General features: G+C 37.3%; 1 non-coding gene across 1 annotated transcript; it reads left to right on the plus strand.

Moving 5' to 3' along the window:
- Positions 1 to 1400: 1400 nt before the first annotated feature.
- LOC127099137 (small nucleolar RNA R71) lies at positions 1401 to 1507 on the plus strand. Its single transcript, XR_007793686.1, has one exon. It is a non-coding gene; the product is annotated as a small nucleolar RNA R71 (small nucleolar RNA).
- The last annotated feature ends 20913 nt before the right edge of the window (positions 1508 to 22420 follow it).

Genomic DNA, 22420 nt, shown 5'->3' on the forward strand with positions numbered 1-22420 from the left:
GATCTGCTAGTTGCACAGACATTTTAGTTGGTCTTAGTTCTCCCATTTCCAGTTTCTTGCATATGGATAAAGGCATAACACTAACACCGGCTCCTAAATCGCATAAGGCTTTGTCAATGACAAATTTTCCTATGTGACAGGGTATAGAGAAACTACCTGGGTCTTTAAGTTTAGGAGGCATATTCTGGATTATAGCGCTACATTCAGCGGTGAGTGTGACAGTTTCGCTATCTTCAAGTTTCCTTTTATTAGAAACAATTTCCTTTAAGAATTTAGCATATGAGGGCATCTGCGTAATAGCTTCGGTAAACGGAATTGTGACGTTTAATTGTTTTAGTAGGTCAACAAATTTTTTAAATTGGCCCGCATCTTTGGTTTTAATAAGCCTTTGAGGGTAAGGGATAGGTGGTTTATAGGGTGCTGGAGGTACATAAGGTTCTTTCTTTTCTACGGTTTCCTTATTACTCTCTTCCTTTTCCTCAGGTTCACTTTCCTCAGTTGACTTTTCAGAGTTTTGGTTTTCTACCCTTGGATCAGACGGTCCTTCCACTTCCGTTCCACTTCTCAGTATAATTGCATGAGCGTGGCTTCTCGGGTTAGGTTGGGGCTGTCCAGGAAATGTACCAGTTGGGGCAGCAGTAGGTGCTTGTTGTTGAGCTACTTGTGATATTTGCGTTTCCAGCATTTTGTTATGGGTAGCCAGGGCATCTACTTTACTTGCTAGTTGTTTAATTTGTTCGCCAGTGTGTACATTCTGGTTTAAGAAATCCTTATTGGTTTGCTGTTGAGAAGCTATAAAATTTTCCATCATAATTTCCAAGTTGGATTTCCTAGGGGCGTTATTGTTAGGTGTAGATGGGATCGGCTTTTGATATCCCGGAGGTATAGCTGGGGCTTGATTTGGAGATTGTCCAGGTGCGTATAAAGCATTATTACTCTTATATGAAAAATTTGGATGATTCTTCCAATTTGAGTTATAGGTATGCGAGTAGGGACTTCCTTGAGCATAGTTTACTTGCTCCGCTTGGATTCCTGTTAGGAGTTGACAATCTGCAGGAGTGTGACCTTGGATTCCACAGACTTCGCAATTCTGAGTTATGGCAACCACAGTGGCTGGAGGTGATACATTTAAACTTTCAATTTTCTGGACCAGAGCATCCACTTTTGCATTAACATGATCAAGGTTACTTATCTCGTACATGCCAGTTTTCGTTTGAGGTTTTTCCACCATTGTTCGTTCGCTTCCCCACTGATAGTGGTTTTGGGCCATGCTTTCGATAAGTTGGTAAGCATCAGCATAAGGTTTGTTCATTAGTGCACCACCTGCGGCGGCGTCTATTGTTAACCTCGTGTTGTACAAGAGACCATTATAGAAGGTATGAATTACTAACCAGTCCTCTAAACCATGGTATGGACAAAGTCTCATCACGTCTTTGTATCTTTCCCATGCTTCGAAAAGAGACTCGTTATCTTTCTGTTTAAATCCATTTATCTGGGCTCTCAACATAGCTGTTTTGCTTGGCGGAAAATATCGGGCAAGAAAGACTTTCTTCAACTTGTTCCATGTGGTGACTGAGTTGGAAGGAAGAGACTGAAGCCATCTTCTAGCGCTATCTCTTAACGAGAAAGGAAAAAGACGAAGTCGAATTGCCTCTGAAGTGACACCATTAGCTTTAACAATATCAACGTATTGAACAAATACGGATAAATGAAGGTTTGGATCCTCGGTAGGATTTCCAGAGAATTGGTTCTGTTGCACTGCCTGCAACAGTGAAGGTTTAAGTTCGAAGTTGTTTGCTTCGATTGCGGGTGGAGCAATACTCGAATGCGGCTCATCTTGCGATGGAGCGGCGTAATCTCGAAGAGCACGAGCTGGTTCTGCCATCTCGGGTATTGAAGGGAAAATATTTTTGAAATCAGGGATTTCGCTAGGAGGGAGATTGTTTGCAGCACGATATTCCCGAATTTGTCGTAAGACTCAGAGATATAGTTCGATATCGTTGATTCGTAAGTAGTACGACTCGCCTTGTGAGCGAGTGTGTGGCATACAAATCAACGAAAGAAAGAAAAGAAAAAGAAAAGCCTTAGTCTCTACAGCGTAACAGAAGAGTTACGATATCGACTTAATAAAAGTCCCCGGCAACGGCGCCAAAAACTTGATCGCGACTTTATGAGTCGAATTTAGGGTACAAACTGCAAGTGCACAGTTCTATCGCGTAGTTTTGAAAGATATCGATCCCACAGGGACTTATGAATCGATATACCGTTTTCTAAGGTTACTTCGTAAAGCTAAGGCGGGTAATACTTTGATTGTTTGGGGAAAAGTTAAAACTAAAAATAGGATCTAAATTAAATATCAACTAAACGGATATCGGTATGTAGTTCGTCGTAATTAGGGAATCAATTCTTTGTTGGTTTCTTGGTTTTAAAATAAATCTTTTCAGTTGACACTATTGATTAAAAGTCTTATCTCAAACTCTCGCTCTGTTGAATAAACTATGATTTTATATTAACGTAGTTGTCACTTATTTGTTAAGTCAAAAACCACTTTTTGAAAACAATAGACTCCGTAGAAACTCTTTTTAAGAAAACACTAATCGTTTAAACACCCTTGTCTCAAACTCTCGCTCTGTTGACTTAGGTTATACAATTAAATTCAAATGCTTAACTCTCGTCCTCACATTCAACCTTTAAAAATACTTTTTGAAAAAGATTAGAATTTAATTTACTCTAAAAATTGCTTTCGCCCTGATCTAGAATTAATGTTCAATTTACACTGTCCAGTTAAAAACTCAAACTCTCGTTCTATTGATTTTAACTTCTTTATGTCTTTTACTTTCGTACAAAAACCTTGTTATTAAACCTGTAAGTTGAGACCGTAAAAAGAGTGATTTTATTCTAAACTTAATTAAACCAACTTAGTTGTGATTCCTTTATTCCGCTTACTCTACATACCGATACCTAAATAAATTAGCCAAACATGCTAAACAGATCTAAATAATTATCATGCATACACAGGTTCATCTCAGGCAAATAATATAAATCAACAATAAAGCAGGGCATGTATAAATTCAAACAATAATTAAAGAACCTGAGTAATTAATAGCAGTCTTGAACATCCACCACAGACTGGTTGGATTGTTGTTCTTGAGTTCTTCAATCAGACAGAAAAATAAAAGTGAAGGAATAAAAATCTAGGGTCTAACGTAAGGTTAGATCTAGTGAAAGGTACACAATAGTTTCCGGTTTAGAAACTATTGTGCGAAAATTAATTAATTGCTGGAAAAGAAAATAGAAATTGCAAAGGAAAAAAAAATAAAGACTGTAAAAATAATGCTGTAAAATATGCTTGCACTGCTGGAAGAGAAAAGCGCGGAAAAGAGAAACGGCCGAGGAAGCAAAAAAAAAAGGAAGGACGTAGGGTTTTGCCAAAAGCTACTATTTATATTAGTCACTTTTGTAACTGCTTCCAAAGGTTTTCCGTGTACATAGCCTTCACGTTGCAAACGGTCAAGCGTAACAATAGGCCTCAACGTCTTTGTTGCGCTTCTGGAGCCAAAAATATAGGAGAATGGTGTGACGTCCGTCACACCATGTGTTACGCTCGTAACACAAGTGGGCAGAGCGTGACGCTCGTCACAGCCTGTGTGACGCTCATCACAGGCGTAGCGCCTGTGCTTTTTGGGCTGGGCTTTGGCTTTTGATATTTGCTTCTTTTCATTCCTTTTTCACCTCCTTTTCTTCCTTTTTCACTTCCTTTTCAAATAAGCTACCTGAGACAAATAGAAAGAAAATACCGAGTAATATCGCGTAAAATGAAATAAACTGAAGTAAATAATAATATAATTTAATTAAATCGAGTCCTAGAATGTGATATTATTTCATGTTATCACCACCTCTCAAATATCCGTTGATGATGCAATCCAAAACTTTATCATCAAGCTGAATTAGTTTGATTTATGCAATATACAAAGCTTTGGCGACATTCGAATAAGAGTAAGTTTCAATTTTCCTACAATAGACTTGAAATTCTAGTTATCAGACTTTAGATGTCACACGGGTTGTTATGACATCCAATTCTGCACAGACAGGAATTATGCAGAACTTAAATGTAAGTGCAGTAAATAACACAAGTAATTGTTTACCCAATTCAGTCCAACATGACCTACATCTGGGGGCTACCAAGCCAGGGAGGAAATCCACTATTAGTAGTATCAATTCAAAGCTAAACTCACCCGTTTACAACTTATCACTTAATCCCTACCCAATGCAATTTCAATCTTAACCTAAGATCAGAGTTCCTACTCACTCCCCCTCAATCACCTCAGTGATTACTATCTTTAAACACTATTAAAGACAAGTTGAAGTCACACTTCAAAAACTCTTGATTGTGCTTCACAACTTTAATCAAGATACACAGCACTCACGCTTAAAAGCTTTGAGTGACACAACACTTACAACTCAATGAACACCCTATACCAAAACAATCATCAACGTGATGATGACTTGGCTTACAAGATATGTCTAATACAAGACTCACAAAAATACAACAGTGAAGTATGATGGACACACTTAATCTTCACGCCTCAAAATCCCCGAGACTGAATGAAGGAACGCCTTCCTTTTTATATTGCAGTACCTGGGCTTTTGCACATGTATTCTCCTGAATTTAAGGTCACACGAGTTCCCATAAATTCAACATTTAGGTTACTAACAAATAGGCTATTTGTTAGGTTCATTAAATGTAACTTGGTTGTTGATTTCCTGGATTTTCTCTAAGCTGTTGACTTCCTGAAGAATAGCCCAAGAAAAGCTGAAACAGAAAACTGAACAACCTACAATATAGCATACGCTGTCAGGAATGAATGTCACGACATTCAGCTTGACATCAAGGTCCATATACTGAGTCTGTTTTTCCAGAAAACAGACTGTACAATTTTGCTGACCTGTACATGATCAAAATGACCATACTACAGTAACAGCTTACATTAATAAATGTTAAAGTGTCCAACTTAACATTTACACATTTGGCCTTAAGTTAGTTCTGTTAATCTCTCGAAGAACTAACTAAGTTACATACTGAAGTATAGCAGAACACCACTCTATCTAATTTTCAGTAGCTGCTGTTAATGATGAATGTCATAACATCCAATTTGACATTCAGTCAGTAGGCCTTATGCCAGGTCTGGTCTTCCCTTGATAACCAGACTGGAAATACATACTAAGTTCTAACAGAACACCAGCTGTTCTATTCCTTAGTATTTGTTGATAGGTATGAATGTCACAGCATCCAGTTTGACATTCAATAATTCCTGTGTTAGCTAGTCCTGCAGTAACTACAATGTAGTCACACATACATGTCATGACATCAGCCAAGACATTAGTAACCAACTAGTGTTTTACCATATAATGCAGCCAATTAAGCACCTACAAACTCCCCCTTTGGCAAATTTTTGGCTAAAACACTTTGATCCCCATAACAGAGTTCATAGCAGCGGAATCACACACCTAGCAGGAAATAAGCCTAGCTAATACACTCAGAGTGGCAGCACACTCACACACATGGAAGTTAAATAAAAACTTCACAAAGCAGCTAAACTTCAACACACAACAGCTGCAGGGGAGGGAATCTGTCATGAGAGTCTGTTGTAGAGACCCACTCTGTTTGTCAGGGGTTTATTACTCCCCCTTTTTGTCAAAAATGTTGCCAAAGCCAACAACATAACCAGAGAATAATGACAGAGTTACAGGCTTGGTTTTACTTCACAGTTTCAACCAAGTTTAGCATCCACTTGATCTTGCTTCACAGCTTTGATCAAGTAATCACCCACTTTTGCTTCACAGTAGGTACCACCATATCAGATGCCATAATTTTGTTTCTGACATCCAGAACCACTCCTGCATGGACAACATCCTTGAACTCCTGCAGGTACATTGGCCTTCTCACAGTAGGGTGTCTCCTTACCCTCTTGTATCCACCCTTGTTGCAAGTAGTATAGCTATGATCTGTTGACCAATCATAGCCTAGTACAAATTGTTTAATAGGCAGAGATATTAAACAATTTATCCCAAACATCAATGGTTGCTATAAGGTCTCAGAGAGACATATTCCCAGTTTGCTCCTTAAGTTTTCAAACTGAGTAGCATCCAGAGCCTTTGTAAATATGTCAGCCAATTGAAGGTCCGTGGCTACATGTTCCAAAGTGATCACCTTGTCTTCCACCAGATCTCTGATGAAGTGGTGCCTAATGTCAATATGTTTGGTCCGGCTGTGTTGGATGGGATTCTTGGAGATATTGATGGCACTGAGATTATCACAGAATAATGTCATGACATTTTGAGTGACATTGTACTCAGTGAGCATCTGTTTCATCCAAACCAGTTGGGAACAACTGCTACCAGCAGCTATGTATTCAGCCTCTGCAGTGGACAGAGAGACACAATTCTGCTTCTTGCTGAACCACGATATGAGGTTGTCTCCTAAGAAGAAACATCCACCTGATGTGCTTTTTCTGTCATCAGCACACCCAGCCCAGTCAGCATCACAGTACCCAGATAGGACAGGCTCAGAACCATGTGAATACAGCATCCCATAGTCACACGTCCCATTGATGTACTTGAGAATCCTTTTGACTTGATTCAAGTGGCTCACCTTAGGCTCTGCTTGGTATCTAGCACATACTCCAACTGCATAAGAAATGTCAGGTCTACTTGCAGTTAGGTAAAGTAGGCTTCCTATCATGCTTCTATACAAGCATTGATCAACACCAGGGCCTCCTTCGTCTTTGGTTAACTTCAGATGAGTAGGCGCAGGAGTCCTCTTGTGCCTAGCATTATCCATACCAAACTTCTTAACTATGTTCTTGGCATACTTGCTTTGGGAGAGAAACATAGAGTCCTCCATTTGGTTTACTTGCATTCCAAGGAAATAGGTCAGTTCTCCAACTAAACTCATTTCAAACTCGGATTGCATCTGGTGAACAAATTATTGAACCATTTGTTCTGACATTCCACCAAAGACTATATCATCCACATAGATTTGAGCTATCATGATTTTGCCGTCTTCATCCTTCACAAATAAGGTTTTATCTATTCCACCTTTTCTGTATCCATTTGAGGTCAGAAATTCGTTCAACCTTTCATACCATGCTCTAGGTGCTTGTTTCAACCCATACAAGGCTTTCCTCAGCCTGTATACATGCTTAGGTTGGTTAGGATCACAGAACCCTTTAGGTTGTTCCACAAAGACTTCTTCATTCAAGTAGCCATTCAGGAATGCACTCTTCACATCCATTTGGAATAACTTAAACTTCAGGATGCATGATACCCCTAACAGCAATCTGATGGACTCAAGCCTAGCCACAGGAGCAAATGTTTCATCAAAATCTACCCCTTCAACTTGAGTGTATCCTTGAGCTACTAGTCTTGCTTTATTCCTATTAATTACTCCTTTCTCATCAGATTTGTTTTTTTAGATCCACTTGGTACCAATGATGTTGGTCCCTTCAGGTCTTGGAACTAGCTCCCATACTTCATTCCTTTTGAACTGCTCAAGTTCCTCTTGCATGGCATTGATCCAGTACTCGTCAGTCAGGGCTTCTTTCACATTCTTTGGTTCAACTTTGGATACAAAGCAGGAATTTGAGCTTATTCCCCGTGACCTGGTAGTCACACCACTGTTAGGATCCCCTATGATAAGATCCTTAGGGTGGTCTTTCTGAATTCTGATAGATGGCATTTTGGTGGTTGCATCTACTTCACATTCAGGAGGAGGTTCCTGTACTTCTTCAGACTTGACTTGAATGTCAGTTGAACTGTCAAGGAATGTTTCAACATCCTCTATGACATCGATCCCTTCCTCTTTATCATCCACAATAACATTTATGGATTCCATCAGGACATTGGTCCTGTAGTTCAACACTCTGTAGGCTCTGCTGTTGGTGGAGTATCCTAGAAATATACCCTCATCACTTTTGGGATCCAGCTTCCTTCTCTGTTCACGATCTGTGAGGATGTAGCATTTACTTCCAAAGATGTGAAAGTACTTCACAGTGGGTTTTCTGCCTTTCCATATTTCATACAGAGTGGAGGAGGTTCCTTTTCTCAAGGTGACTCTGTTGTGAACATAGCACGCGGTATTCATTGCTTCAGCCCAAAAGTGCATGGGGAGCTTCTTTGCATGAATCATTGCCCTGGCAGATTCTTGAATAGTTCTATTTTTTCTTTCAACTATTCCATTCTGCTGAGGGGTTATAGGGGAGGAGAACTCATGACTTATTCCTTCAGATGAGCAAAACTCATCAAACTTGGAATTCTTGAACTCCGTACCATGATCACTTCTAATCCTGACCACACAACTGGTCTTTTCCCTTTGAAGTCTTATGCACAGATCTTTGAAGACATCAAATGTATCTGACTTCTCTCTGATGAAGCTTATCCACGTGTATCTGGAATGGTCATCAACCACCACGTAGGCATATCTCTTTCCACCAAGACTTTCAACCTGCATAGGTCCCATTAAGTCTATATGCAACAGTTCCAGAACTCTGGAAGTTGTAGGATGTCCCAGCTTCGGATGTGACATCTTGGTTTGCTTGCCCACCTGGCATTCTCCACAGACTCTTCCTTCGTCAATAAGCAGCTTTGGGATCCCTCTGACTGCTTCCTTGGATATAATCTTCTTCATTCCCCGTAAGTGGAGATGTCCAAGTCGTCTATGCCACAGCTTCACCTCTTGTTCTTCCTTGGCTGAGGAGCACATTATGGAAAAGTTAGAGACTTGAGGTTCCCACAGATAACAGTTATCTTTGGACCTGGTTCCTCTCATAACTTCCTGAGTGTCACCATTTGTCACAATGCATAGCTCCTTAGTAAACTGAACATGGAACCCTTGATCACACAGCTGGCTTATGCTGATGAGGTTTGCAGTTAGTCCTCTTACTAACAACACATTATTCAGTTTTGGAACTCCAGAGCAGTCCAGCTTACCCACACCTTTTATTTTTCCTTTGGCACCATCACCAAAGGTCACATAGCTGGTAGTGTGAGGTTGAATATCTACCAGTAGATTTTCCATACCAGTCATATGTCTTGAGCATCCACTGTCAAAGTACCAGTCTTCTCTGGTAGAGGCCCTTAGAGCAGTGTGTGCTATCCTAGCATACCATTGTTGCTTCTTGATGGGAACATAATGCTTATATGGTTTATGCTTAGGCCTGACATGCGAGGCTTGGTTAGGGAAACCATGAATCCAGTAGCAAAAGGCTTTTATATGACCAAGTCTACCACAGTGGTGACACCTCCACGCCTGGTATTTCCTCTTCTGATGATCATTCATCCTAGTTCCTCGATGTTGAGACATTGGCTTTGACTTCTGCTTGACCTTCTGAACTTTAGCCTTTGGGCGTTTGTGTTCAACTGAGGATCTTTTCCCAAATCCTAGGCCAGATTTGGTTCCAGACTGCTGTCCCACCTTTAGAATCTCTTCCAAGGTGTCAGTTCCCTTATTCATCATTCTGATGGACTTAGTCATCTGATTCAGCTTTGAAGTCAGCAATGCTATCTCACCATTTAGACCCTCTATGATAGACAGTTGCTTCTGTCTCTCATCTTCCAGTTCCTTGATGAGTTTCTTCTGCTTTTCTCCTTGTGCACGCACTTCTGCACTGGTGGTACACAGCTTCTTATAGGCTGCAGCAAGTTCATCAAAGGTCAGTTCATCTGCACTTGAGTCATCATCAGATGCACAAACACTGGTTAGTGCAGTGACATGTTTGGCAGATTCTCCTTCAGATTCACTCTCAGAATCTCCTTCAGACCAAGTGATAGTTAGCCCCTTCTTTTGCATCTTGAGATAAGTAGGACATTCAGCTCTGACGTGTCCATACCCTTCACAACCATGACACTGGATTCCCTTGCCTTGGTTGAACTTTTCATCAGAAGTTGATCTTTTCCTGATGTCAGACGGGATGTTCTTGACATTAGGTCTCCCTCTTTGATCAATCTTCTTCACGAACTTGTTGAACTGCCTTCCAAGCATGGCTAAGGCTTCTGATATACTGTCATCACCTTCAGTATATTCTACTTCTGACTCTTCTTCAGCATTAGATACAAAAGCTACGCTTTTGTTCTTCTTTTCAGTATTCTCACACAAGCCCATTTCAAAGGTTTGGAGAGAACCAATGAGCTCATCTACCTTCATATTGCATATGTCCTGTGCCTCCTCTATGGCTGTGACCTTCATAGCAAACCTTTTAGGCAAGGACCTGAGAATCTTTCTTACAAGTTTCTCTTCAGCCATTTTCTCACCTAGTCCACCAGAGGTGTTTCCAATTTCAAGAATATTCATGTGAAAGTCATGAATAGTCTCATCCTCTTTCATCCTCAGATTTTCAAACTTGGTGGTCAGCATCTGAAGTTTGGACATCTTCACCTTGGAAGTACCTTCATGAGTTACCTTGAGGGTATCCCAAACTTCCTTAGCTAGTTCACAGTGGTGCACCAGCCTGAAGATGTTCTTACTGATTCCATTGAACAATGCATTCAAGGCCTTGGAATTTCCAAGAGCTAGTGCCTCTTGCTCCTTGTCCCACTCTTCTTCAGGAATCTGCTCACTGCCTCCATCTTCACCTGTCCTCATTGGATGTTCCCATCCTTTGTTGACAGCTCTCCAGACTTTGCTATCTAGAGACCTTAAGAAGGCTATCATACGAGGCTTCCACTCATCATAATTAGAGCCATCCAACATGGGTGGTCTATTTGAGTGTCTTATATCCTTGTCCATGGTACTAGAAAGTAACTTCCCTAGATCTCACCCAGAAATTCACAGGCAGGGTGCCTGCTCTGATGCCAATTGAAATTCTAGTTATCAGACTTTAGATGTCACACGGGTTGTTATGACATCCAATTCTGCACAGACAAGAATTATGCAGAACTTAAATGTAAGTGCAGTAAATAACACAAGTAATTGTTTACCCAGTTCAGTCCAACATGACCTACATCTGGGGGCTACCATGCCAGGGAGGAAATCCACTATTAGTAGTATCAATTCAAAGCTAAACTCACCCGTTTACAACTTATCACTTAATCCCTACCCAATGCAATTTCAATCTTAACCTAAGATCAGAGTTCCTACTCACTCCCCCTCAATCACCTCAGTGATTACTATCTTTAAACACTATTAAAGACAAGTTGAAGTCACACTTCAAAAACTCTTGATTGTGCTTCACAGCTTTAATCAAGATACACAGCACTCACGCTTAAAAGCTTTGAGTGACACAACACTTACAACTCAATGAACACCCTATACCAAAACAATCATCAACGTGATGATGGCTTGGCTTACAAGATATGTCTAATACAAGACTCACAAAAATACAGCAGTGAAGTATGATGGACACACTTAATCTTCACGCCTCAAAATCCCCGAGACTGAATGAAGGAACGCCTTCCTTTTTATATTGCAGTACCTGGGCTTTTGCACCTGTATTCTCCTGAATTTAAGGTCACACGAGTTCCCATAAATTCAACATTTAGGTTACTAACAAATAGGCTACTATTTAGGTTCATTAAATGTAACTTGGTTGTTGATTTCCTGGATTTTCTCTAAGCTGTTGACTTCCTGAAGAATAGCCCAAGAAAAGCTGAAACAGAAAACTGAACAACCTACAATATAGCATACGCTGTCAGGAATGAATGTCACGACATTCAGCTTGACATCAAGGTCCATATGCTGAGTCTGTTTTTCCAGAAAACAGACTGTACAATTTTGCTGACCTGTACATGATCAAAATGACCATACTACAGTAACAGCTTACATTAATAAATGTTAAAGTGTCCAACTTAACATTTACACATTTGGCCTTAAGTTAGTTCTGTTAATCTCTCGAAGAACTAACTAAGTTACATACTGAAGTATAGCAGAACACCACTCTGTCTAATTTTCAGTAGCTGCTGTTAATGATGAATGTCATAACATCCAATTTGACATTCAGTCAGTAGGCCTTATGCCAGGTCTGGTCTTCCCTTGATAACCAGACTGGAAATACATACTAAGTTCTAACAGAACACCAGCTGTTCTATTCCTTAGTATTTGTTGACAGGTATGAATGTCACAGCATCCAGTTTGACATTCAATAATTCCTGTGTTAGCTAGTCCTGCAGTAACTACAATGTAGTCACACATACATGTCATGACATCAGCCAAGACATTAGTAACCAGCTAGTGTTTTACCATATAATGCAGCCAATTAAGCACCTACAAGACTATCATCATTACTACAAATAAAACATTCTATGACAAAGCTTCCACCTTGTCCAACAATTAACCGATGTATATTTCCTAGTGTCACCATGTTTATTTTTTTTAAATACAACCTATTCCCCTGGTTTATCTACTAATCGAGGGAGTAGATATTTCAAAGAACTCGCTTCAAATCATATTTACTGCATTTTATGTTTTTTTTTATTCTTCAATTGGCTTAGGGAGCAAAACTTACATTTTTTTAGTTGACGTCTTACGCTCTTCCCTTTATTTATTCATTTTAAATTACGAAAGTACTATTTGTTGGATGAAAAAGAAATACTCATGATATAATCAAAAATATTGATTTTGTTAATTTTTTTACTTAAATGAGCATTGTTCTTTAATTTTTTTGTTTGTTTTTATGTTAGTGTTTTCCCTCGGTGATTTACCCAACCGAGAGGTAATATCATTTGCATGAGTTTTCCAAAATGACATTTTTCTATTTTATATATATTTTAAGTTAATTTATTCCCTCGGTTGTACCTTATTTCGTACATGAAAGTTATTTTGCATGAATACTTACATAACTGGACTGTAACTTTTAATTTACCTATCAATAGTCCTCAATTCATCTTCATTCTCTTAATAAAGACCTTAGGCGATTTTCATCTTCATCAAAACACTCTAAACTTAGATTCTATCATCTCTTTCAATACAACTGTTTCAACATTAACTCTTCCAACCAAAGTCCAACGAAGCTTCGCCATCACACTTTTGGTAGGTAACTCACTTTATCCTCTTAGGAATGTTAGTTTTGTTTTTTGAATTTCTTATTTCTTATATGTTATGTTTAGAGAGTTTATTCTGATTATGTTGATAAGAATAAGTTATTTTGATAGAAATTTTGTTTTTCTTGATAGTGTCACTGACCACTGGTTTGGTTTCAAGTAAAATGTTGACGTTGTTGATTTTGTTTCAAGTTAAATATTCCTAGGAAGTGTTGACGTTGTTGATGTTCAAAAGAGCATATGTACCATGAGTATAGTATAGTTATATGCATTAGTTTCCTTAGCAGATATATGTCAAAAGACTATATGTACCATGTTATTGTTGTTGTTGATTAGTGTTGCTTACAAAGAGATGAGAAATTTGACCAACACCTCTCTTATAACATTTTCTAATACTAAAAGTAAAATAAAAATTAGAGGTGCCACAATGATGGCCAAAGTGTCAAAATCCAACGAAAGTGGTGTTTGCTTCCTAGTTTATTTTTCTCCAATAACGGGTAAGGCTTATGGGGAACATGCTGATAGTTTTAGGAGTTACGTGTTGGTAAACGATAGAATCCAAGTTGTCATTTTGATAGATAATTGACACGAGGTATCTGATGAATTGAAATATTAATTATGATCTAATATTACATTATTTATTTTAAATATTATGCTTTGTTTTACAAGTTTATATGACTATTTATTTTTCTGGTTTAATATTAATATCAACTATTTTTTCTAAATGTAGGAAGTGTTTATTGTTCAGAACGATGATAAGCTGAAAAAAGAAACAAATTACATATGTTGGTGAGCGTTGGAGGGCCTTTAAGACACATCTCACAAATGATTATATTAAAAAAACAAAGCTTGAATTAGCGCTTTCATATGTGATGTATCCATTTATTGATAAAGATATGTGGGAGAAATTTGTCAAGTCTCACAGAACTCATGAATTTTTGGCTAAGAGGCAAAAAGGAAAGGGGATTAGGGAAAGAAATATATATCCATAGATTGTCTTAAGGAGGATATGATAAACTAGAATAGATAATGATTAAATAAAAAATAAAACAAATAAAACTAGAGATGAGAGATCCTTCTAGAAGCCTTAATCGTAACACATCTCCACCATCACACCATGAGAAATAAAAGAGGGCACATCAAAGACCAAGATGCAGCCTCACATCAGATGCTACATGCAAAGTTGCTAAAAAGATTGATAGATACCTACAAATGAATTCAAATGATCATATAATATTCTCTCGAAATATTCGCATTCATACAGAACCCTAAAAAATAATCAAATTGTCTCAAAATATTATCTAATGTTCTAATATGCATAATCCCATTGATATCAAATAAATTTTAATAGAAATTAAAGGTATTGTAAGAGTACAAAGAGAAGAAACAATAACATATATAATTTCTCTAGAAGCACATGAGAGGCACATTGATATCACACAACCTGCTTTAGAACATAATAAAGAATTATGTTGGAATATGGAAAAGAGAAGAAATAATAATAAAGTTCACAATTAAAAATGATGAGACATAGTTTATATGCCAAACAGACTCTTAAAATTTATTCTAAACATGCTCTGAATGAAACCGCTTAAGTCAGTGTTTTATCTTCTAGCAAGGTTAAAATGTGGACGGTTCGAGATTCGAGTGATTCCAACCCTTCAAATATCCAAATAACCTAGTTGATTTACAAATTAACAAGTACACAACAACAACTAAAAAATATAAAACATATAACAAACGATAAACATCTCTACGAATCCTTACATGACAACAACTAAACAATAAACCTGATGCATAATGCAACACCACCCCAACAAAAACCAGTGTAAAACATGTGTATGAAATAAATAAAACAACCATCTCTAATACCTACTGTAAGACCCCAATTTTGACCCTAATATCCCTCATGCTATCTCATCATTTGCATTGGCTTTGGGATCAAACCTTGACATCCTCCTTACCCCTCATTCATTGGGTTTGAATTGGGAGAGATCACAAAGCATATTTGATTGTATCATACTTTGTTTTTCATTATTTACTAACCAAAATGCCAAAAAACATGTCTATGTATAACTTTGTTTCTTTTGTAGGTAGTGTGTGCATCCACCAATGCCTCATCAAGCTCATATCTAGGGTTTGAGACCCTCAGTGTAAGGAGATCAATCAAGGAATGGTTCAAATTATTGGTGTAAGCCCTAGAGGCCAATAATTTTGATACTTGTATCGAATTATTTATTAATAATAAAAGGCTTTTTCTTTATTATGTTTGTTTAATAAAGTCCCTAGAATAGCTAGTCCGTTTAATGTATCAAGTGTGATTTAATCATGAGATCACATTAAACATAGGGACACTATTCTTAAAGTATCCGTAGTCGAGCTTTATTGTGAAATGGGATAACATTAAAGCATTAAGACTATTATGTATATATACTGATGATCACATCTCATGGATCATGGATAAGGAGTTATCAAGTCTTAAACATAGGTATGAATATTAAGAGTAATATTTATACTGGATTGACCCGCTATGAGAATACTATATAGAATGTTATGCAAAGTGTCATAAGTTATTCTCATGGTGATAATGGTGTATACTACCCTTCGACCTGAAACCACTATGGACCCTAGATGTAGAGCCGAGTGCCTTATTACTGATCAAACATTGTCCGTAACTGGATGACCATAAAGACAGTTGATGGGTACTCCACGAAGCATGCTAAGGGACATGAGTGACCTAGATGAAATTTGCCCATCCTGCGTAACAGGATAAATGTATATGGGCCTAATATTGAACTAGACAAGGATGACACGGTCTATGCCTTGTGTTCAATATAGACATAAGGGCAAAAGGGTAATTATACGCATAAGTATTATCACAGAAGGATTTTTCAGATCACATGACATTTTCGTGTCTTGGGTAGCAATGACGTGTTGCTAGATACCGCTCACTGTTTATTATGTTAAATACGTGATTTAATATAATTGCCAATGCCGCGAAAACCTACAGGGTCACACACAAAAGGACGGATTGATGAGAGATAGAGTAACTAAGGAATACCGCAATGTATGGTGCACTTAAGTGAATTATAGAACATCGTAAGGTACGGTGTACTTAAGTAGAATACGAAATATGATAAGGTACCACGCGCTTAAGTGATTTTGGCATATTATAAGATATGAGCCACATACACTTGAGTGGGCTTTTTAGCTTGCAGCCCACACAAGTGGTTCTATAAATAGAACCCTTGTGTAGAAGCATTTGTGCAGTTGCAATTTCGTTTCTCTCTCTCTCTCTCTCTCTCTCTCTCTCTCTCTCTCACTCTCACTCAAAGCCTTCATTCGTAGCAGCTAGCACTGAGATTGAAGGAATCCGTTCATGTGGACTGAGTAGAGGCGTTGTCATCGTTCAACGTTTGTGATCGCTTCGTAGACCTGCATCAAAGGTTACAATCGCCACAAGAGGTAACGATTCTATCACTGATCATGCCCATTTGTAAGGATCACTAAAGGAGAAATTTTAAATTCCGCTACGTTTTGGATCACTCTTCTCCTTCACAAATTGGTTCTATACATCATATATGGATCCCCATTATCTTCACTTATCATTTTGATCAAGAATTCATCAAGAGCTTGAAGCTTGTTTGCCTTGGAAGCCCTAATTCATCTGAGTATCTTGTGTGACTTCCTCAACAAGTTTCTTCAACAATTGATCAAATATTTCAAGGTATACTTTATATTACATCATATTATACATATATTATCCTCCATGAGTCTAAAAGATCAAGATTACTTCAAGTTTGCAAGTAGGTTCAAAGAGGTTGACCAGAGAAAGTCAACTGGTCAAAACTGGGGTTCCCTAGACCCTATCTCCTACAATATGTTTCATATGAAATTATTCCAAGAGTAAAGTTATTCCTTATTAAATTACAAACAACTTTCATGTTGAGGTCAAGAGCTAGTTTTTCTTGGAAAGTCATTTTTTATGGTGAAATATTATAGGTCATTTTGTTTGTGCCCTAGTTAGAAGGTCAACTTCCAAGGACCATAACTTGCTCAATTTTTATGATATTAATGCCATCTAAGTTTCATCCTCTCCAACTTTTATTGTTCGATAAACTTCAAATTCAATTTGGAAGGGCATGTTCCAAGAGGAAACATTATAGGTCATTATGGGCCATTACCATTGAACAGACAATTTTCCTCAACTTCTAAAATGAATAACCCCTTCATGAAAAATCCAAATGAGATCAAATATATGACTAAATTTAAGAGGTTTGAAAGAGATACAACTTTTATGAAGGAACTTCTTCCATTTGAAGCTCATAGCAAAAGTTGTTCAAGGTGGAAGAAGTGAACATTTGACTTTTAAATTTTTTTTAATTATGTTTTATTTCCCAAACTTTCACCTCAAAATTCATCATGATACAAACTTCAAATGGAAAAGTGTTCAACATGAAAGTTGTTCCCCTTGATCTCACCTTTCCAAAAACTCCAAAATCACTTCATTTGGACAAGGTTTGAATGACTTGCGCGTGGTTACTCTTCATGGTTCCATTTGGATGAATCTCATGGTCACTTCTCAATTTCGAATGCACAACTTCATGTCACACTTTCAGAATCACTCATGATCATTTTTGGACCTTTTGACATCATTTCATGGGCCTATCATACACCCATGCAAGCATGAACATGAGAATTGTTATTTTTGGCATTTGAATGGAAATCAATTACCAAACCTATAAATACATTGCCTCCTGCTCAGAATTGAGGTCACCTTGCCCAAGCTTTGCTCCTGTAACCTTCCCTTCACCATTAGAGGATAATCTTGAAGGTTTTCAAATTGAAAATCGAGTTTCAATTTCAATTCTGTTTTGAAGTTGAAACTCCAAGAATCCAAGCCATTTGAGCTCTCAATTCACCTCCTGCAATCAAGTGGAAGCAAGCTCAAGCCAATTGAGATCCATATCGAGATTCATCACTGCAAACAGAAGATGAAATTTGTCAAACTTTATCTCTTTGATTTCTCTCTCAATTCTTCACCATTCTCTTTGATTTTTGGTTGGCTGAAGTCCTACCAATGTAGGCAACATGATTGAGTTGCTTTAAGGTCAAATCGAAGTAACTCAGATCATGAACCTCAAATTTCAAATCCATGTATCTTTCAATATACTTGGAAATGAAAGAAATGGAGGTCAGATTCGTGCTTCTGAGCATTTTCCCATGAAATCATGTCCTTACTTTTTATTTTGGTGGTGGTTTATGGTGGACCAGTCCGATGAGGTCACCGGAAAAGATGGCCGAAGCTAGGGCTCCGGTGGTGTGTTGGCATTTTCTAGACCATCTAATCATGAATCCACGTTCTAATCCTGGCCTTTGCTTCTGAATACCACGCGTGTACACGCGTTGACTGGGGTGTTGGATGGAAGCGCGCGCTTGGCCATCAGATCTGCCACCCCAATTAATGAGGGACATCTGATGGCCCTTGTTTTTTTTAATTTCATTTTATTTTCTGATTTTTCATTTAATCCCTTTATTTTGTTTAAATCATATTAATTTCATTTTTAATCCAAAAAATATGGGACTTTCACAAAAAATATTTAAATATTTTTTTCTTCCATATTTTGAATTAAAATTATTTTTTTGTAATTTTGGTATTTTTCATTAATTAAATGTTTTAGTGTATCTTTTTAATTGTTTAAAAATACTTCTAAAAATTGTGAATTTTTTTGTCTAAGGTCCTTTGACCTTGTTTGACCTAGGATAAATCCCTTGGCCATTTATTTGGTGTTTTGAAGAAATTTTAGGTTTTGACCAAATAAAAATGCATTTTAATTCATTTTTTATTGATTTAATGTTTAAAAATATTGTTGAGCCATTTTATGGTCTTGTGATGTTTGACTTTTTGTTTGGACCTTGGTCATGGTTGATTTGACTTTTGTTGGATCAAAACCATTGAATTTAGGGGATTAATGAAATATACATTCCATCTCCCAAAATGGATGGATGATTTTGATTTGATGAAATTCCTCTCATGATCAATTTGTGTTTCTATCTTCCCCTCCCTCTTCATCTTCATCCCTATTATTTCCCATTCCCTCATTTGACTAATGAAATCTCTAATGTCTAAAGGCTAATTGGTTCATCAATGACCTTGTGTCAGATGAATCAATACAAGTATGACTGAGATAGGTCCCTCCCTTTTGGTTTTTTCTTTCAGTGTGTAGTATGTTTTAGGAGTTTGGTTCTTTGTACCAAAGATCTAACATGCATTAACACCTATATTTTTATTTCCCGACCTCATATAGTTATGACTTCTACATAAGTCCAATTACGATTGCTTAACATAGAGCTAAATTTGACCCTCAAGGCATATCATTCTAGTAAGTGAGGTTGTAAGTCTCCCATTCTTTATGGCATTGTATGGAGACTTTACCTTTTTTCCTTTCATGGGAGCTAGTGGCATACTTGTTGAATTATCCAAGTTGGAGCCTTTCTCATGGAAGATGTCTTGGTTTAAGGATTCATACTTGTGAATGAATGGTTGAGTGTTCTCCAAAGAATGACTTAATCAATTAAAAATCACCACTAATAATTGACTAACTTTTGACTAACATTTAGCTAACTCTTATTAATATTGGTTTACTTTCAAGTCATTTACTATTATGCAATTTAAATTCCAGTAATTTATCATCCATTTCCATTTACATTTCATATAACTTGTTTATGTTTATGTCATTTTCACTTTGCTCATTTGAGCCATATCTTATGATTGTATATATTGTTTATGTGTTTTGATTTTGTTTGTGGTCTTAGGACCTTAAAATACCTAATAACAACAAAAACCCTAAAAAAACATCTGGTGGACTGTTGAACTTTGATATGAACTTTTGGACTTAGGATTAGGCAACATTCCCTGTGCTAAAAGGACTTGGCAAATACCAACATCTTAAGACCAAGCTATTTTGAATTGTGCCTTAATCTGATACAAGACTTGGGGATCTCTTTGATTCATATGCTACTTTGTCTCTGTGCTTAATTATTATTTTGTTATTGCCTATGTCTAATGTTTTGTTCTGAGTTAATCAAGGAATATTTCATCTGATACATGGGAAGACAATGAAGACTACTAGCTATTGGAGTTGCTTGCTTGAATGGGCCATCTTTATTTGATGCCTTGATCTTCATGATGTCTGGTTATTGCTTATTGCTTATTGACTATTGCTTGATTAAAGTCCAAAGGAAAATGGATTGCTATATGACATTCTTGTCTGTTGGATTGCATCCCATTGGTCAGATCCTTTCAATCCTTAACTTTTAAATTTGTGCTTAGGATAACCTCCTCATCTCCCCCACTTCTTAAATTTCAAAACCTCTGCCTCTTTTCAAAAGCTTTTCTTTGCTTATGATTTCAAACTTAGACATGTTTTAATGATTAGAAACTTTGGCCTTATGCCATTGAATTTTTGAACTTCTTTTCTTAAATCAAATTTATAAATAAACTTAACCATCTTGACTTAAATTTCAAAAGACAAAAAATAACTAACAACTCCATTCAAACTTTTGGCCCTTTGTGCCCTTTCTTATTAAACTATTGTAAAAAGCAAATTCACCAATTTATTTGAAATTTTTACCACGAACTACGAGGTTTTGATCCCTCATTTTTATGTTGGTACATAGGCACAAGACCGAAGGTCTTGTCAAACACAAAAATATAATTAATGAATTCTTTTCTCATCCCCACACTTTATTTTTATCAAACATCATTTATACCAAAAACATATGCACATATAAAAAAGGGCTCCCTAGGAGTACCTAGGACAATTTGGGTGCTAACACCTTCCCTCTGTGTAACCAACCCCCTTACCTGTTATCTCTGGCATTTTATTAGTTTTGATTTGAAAACTTCTTATTTTTGGGTTTTGTTCGTACTTTTCCCTTTTCCTTTGGAAACAATAAAAACACGGTGGCGACTCTAGTTTTATTGACGTTAAGCTTATCCATAACTTGATGGTCATGAATTTACCGCTACACCTACTACTACTAATATATTGGAGAACATCACAACATCTTTTATTCAGATGTATGAAATAGATAAAAAACCAATTCTGATACCTTCTTGACCAAAAGTAGAAGAAAATGAAGGATAATAGGGTTTTGATATACTAACTTGTTGTGAGCTTTAATTTAGAAGCAGAAAAGCAGACTCGATATCCTCTCTAAATTCAAAAGCCTCTGCATTTTCTTTCTCATGATGATAAGCAGAAAAGCCCATAAGTAGAGAAGAAAACTCGATATCCTCTCCAAATTCAGAAGCCTCTGCGTTTTGTGTTGTGTTTTTCACTTTGTGGTTCCAACTTTTATTCTGTTTTCGTCTTTCCCAACCCTTTACGTTTTTCAATGTGTTTTCTTCTTCCCTATATTTCCCCAATTAATCGGCTAACGTAAAAAATTGGATGGCCAACAGTTATGAAACAATCGCACACCTAGAAACCCTAAAGATAATTAGGGGGTGATGGGTGGGAAACCATCACAACTTCAGTACAAGGGCGGTTGGAGTACCTAATGTCACGACCTTTATAAAGAGAGATTGTCTACCTTAAATGTATTTGGAGGGTTTAGGGGGATGACAGGTGAAACAAACATTGTAACTTAGGTTTTAAGGAGGTTGGGGTACCAACCGTCGCGACTTTTTTATTATTTTTTTAAAATAAAATGGCGGTTGTCCAAAACCGTCCTAGAAACCGCCACAATCGAAGAAGGAGACCAAATATCATGTAATCGTCGCAACCTATGTGTCATAAAACCCTAATTTTATTATAGTGTATGTAATTCAAGGAACATTTCTATGATTCAGATGCTTATAGGCGGACCCTTGACGAAGTAACTTTTCCTTGTCTTTCATTGGTTGAGACTCAATGCCTCTCTTCTAGGTTTCTACATTCAGAAGTGGATATTGTGGTTGTGGAAATTGATGGGTCCAATTGTTTGGGTCCTTATGGTTTCAATTTCTCAATCTATAAGAAATCCAAGGGATTAATCAAGGATGAGGTTTATATGATGTTTGACCATTTTTTTTAGAATGGCGTGCAAAGTAACAATTTGACATTATTTTTCCATCTCTCTTATCCCCGAAGGTTGAGTCACCTTTAGAGTTGGAATAGTTTAGACTAATTTTCCTTCTTGGGTCTCTGTATAACTTTATGGACATGTTGTTGGAAGTTATGTTCGCTAGGATTTTATGGAAACTTATCTCACCATAGCAATCGACTTTTATTCAAGGGAGGCAGTTGGTGGATGAAGAAATTGGTCAATATGAGGTGGTATATCTTGCTAAGGTGTCTAAGAATGAGTATATGTTGGTCTTTATTGAATTATATGTTGAGGA

This window comes from Lathyrus oleraceus, chromosome 6 (assembly GCF_024323335.1).
Source record: "Lathyrus oleraceus cultivar Zhongwan6 chromosome 6, CAAS_Psat_ZW6_1.0, whole genome shotgun sequence".
Lineage (NCBI taxonomy): Eukaryota > Viridiplantae > Streptophyta > Magnoliopsida > Fabales > Fabaceae > Lathyrus > Lathyrus oleraceus.